The sequence below is a fragment of the Haliotis asinina genome, unplaced genomic scaffold (assembly GCF_037392515.1).
Source record: "Haliotis asinina isolate JCU_RB_2024 unplaced genomic scaffold, JCU_Hal_asi_v2 scaffold_131, whole genome shotgun sequence".
NCBI classification, from domain to species: Eukaryota; Metazoa; Mollusca; class Gastropoda; order Lepetellida; family Haliotidae; genus Haliotis; species Haliotis asinina.
Window position 1 is genome coordinate 12,501 of NW_027133995.1, and position 2,500 is coordinate 15,000.

General features: G+C 48.0%; 1 non-coding gene across 1 annotated transcript in view; it reads left to right on the forward strand.

Moving 5' to 3' along the window:
* Window positions 1-2,127: 2,127 nt before the first annotated feature.
* Window positions 2,128-2,500, forward strand: part of LOC137271429 (small subunit ribosomal RNA) — a 1,859-nt gene continuing 1,486 nt past the window's right edge. The window contains exon 1 of the ribosomal RNA XR_010955961.1: window positions 2,128-2,500. This exon is cut by the window's right edge and continues 1,486 nt beyond it. This is a non-coding gene — a ribosomal RNA (small subunit ribosomal RNA).

Here is a 2,500-nt window from a genome sequence, read left to right on the forward strand (position 1 = left end):
CACATGATCGGAAGCACATGGATCTTGTCGGTCACAATGCCTCCATATTGGGAGGAACACGTTGGGATGTGGCAGAAGACAGATGTGAGTTATTTTTTCTATTTATGTTGCTGCTATGCCGAAACGAGCTACGAGAAAATATATTTGATGTAGTTCATTGCTTATTTGGGAAATGTGTATGTTGAATTTGTCGTACCTTTTAAGAGGTGAAAGTTTGCATTGTTTACTCAAGATGTATTTTGTTGCTGTTTTATATGTTTTTAACCTCTCGTTCGCTGCTTTGCACACAACCATTGAAGTTATGTGCTTAATGGACTGCTTAGGGGGCCTATAAACGTACAGTGAACTCTGGTTAAAGTGATTTCAGCTCAGTGTAATTGTTACCACAAGAAACTCTTTCGGACTATATGACCACATCAGGCTGGATGTTTCATGTAAGCCTTTTGAATAAGATACCCGATACTAACTCTAGACAGGTCACATATGAAAAGATTTCATGTATCTATGTGTGATACGATGTAGACATAAGAAGGCGAATGCGTGCTCTTATGTTTATATTATTGTGTGAAGGAGCGGTATTTTTAACTGTCAGAAACATTTATCATGTGTATTCTTGACTGTTACTTGTACAGCCGAACAGTCGGTACTGGCATTTATGTACTTGTCACCAGTGTTCATCGCCCAAACAGTATTACTACTCCAGAATGTGGCCAGAGACCGAAAATCCTTGATAGGAGGATACATGTACGGGTTGCTGTGGACCCTCTGATGGTGTTTTCATGTGAGATGTATGTTGGAAGAGCTGCAGTAATGCAGGTTGTATGTGTAACTGGAGGGTATATCACGTATCGGTTGCATATTTACACATATGTGTCGTATTAATGTGTGTGATGCCTTGGGAGTGAATAATTTTTATTGAAAGATGGAGTACTGCTTCATAGAGGAGTATCAAAATGATGGTAAATGGTTGTCAAAAGTGGTACACAGACGAGATGCACCCGTGTGTGAGGTTTGATTGGGTTCGGTCCCATACCGTAGGAAATATAACGTTTTTATTGTCTCGTTTCGTGTGAAAAAAGACGGTTTTTCCTCTTTTCCAAGCCATAACTCCAGATGTAATGGGTCTATCGCAAAGCTGATTATATCTGAGGAAAATACAAAGTATAACGAAGATACATGCAAAATTTCGTGAGAATCGGCCGAATAGGTTTAGAAATATTAACTTTTTAGAACGCGAGGGTCGGCCGCGTGACAGGCTAACTATCCAACGTATTGGCGGGGTTGGCAGATATTGTGAAGGAGGCCAGTCCCGCCTGCAGTGCAACGGCTCGTGTTGTACGGCAGCTCTCGGTGGGACTGGCGCGGTGCGCCGGGTGTCGGTAATCCGGAATGCGGGCGGGTTTCTCCTCGGGGATACTACGACGCATGAACGCTGCTCGTGTGGTTAGATATTTGCGCGTGATCTCGGTTCAGTTGCAGGTGCCTCGCCCTTGACTCTCCGTGTATCGTGCGCTGCTCCTCGGTAGTACGGTGGGTCTCGATCCTCGTCTCCGTGGCAAATCATCTGACACGCAGCAACGTTCGCAAGACCCCCTTCGCTTACTGGCGACCAGTGCTCCCATGACGAAAGGGAACGGTCGGCACACGTCGCTCTCGTTTCCCGGGGTGGCCCTGCCTTATCGTTAGGAAGGGACGTCCTCGTCGCAGGGAGTCAGAAAACGGCTCGTGGTAGACTGAGAGAGGTTGAGAATGCAACTGTCGAAGTTGCAGCTAGGCGATCGGGTCGCACACTCGCTCGTCTTTGCTACCAACTGCTTGTATAAGCAATCTGATTGTCGTGAGGAAGGCAGACCCCGGCATCCGGGGTTCGTCTGCGCTCGGTACGAGAATCAAACCGCCGACGTCAAAGTAGCCCGTGGCGTCACCCCGCTCTATCGTTTCGGGTCGGGCTTTGTGAGAATCTGTCGCTTTTCCGCCCCGAGAACGCTCTCGGTGGAGGGGATTGTGGCAGGGACGGCTGGCCGCCTCGGTCGGGTTGAGCTTTTTACGGGACTCGCTCGTGTGTTCCGGAGTTCTCCTCGCCGGCGGTTCGGACGTCCCGGTCTCTTGTCTGCGAAGACTCGGGCCTATCTGGTTGATCCTGCCAGTAATCATATGCTTGTCTCAAAGATTAAGCCATGCATGTCTAAGTACAAACTCTAGCACAGTGAAACTGCGAATGGCTCATTAGATCAGTTATGGTTCCTTAGATGATACAATCCTACTTGGATAACTGTGGTAATTCTAGAGCTAATACATGCACTAAAGCTCCGACCCTTTCTGAGGGGAAGAGCGCGTTTATCAGTTCGAAGCCAGCCGAGCCGCAAGGCTCGTCTCTTTGGTGACTCTGGATAACTCTAGCGGATCGCACGGCCTCGAGCCGGCGACGCATCTATCAAGTGTCTGCCCTATCAGACTGTCGATGGTAAGTGCTATGCTTACCATGGTGATAACGGGTAAC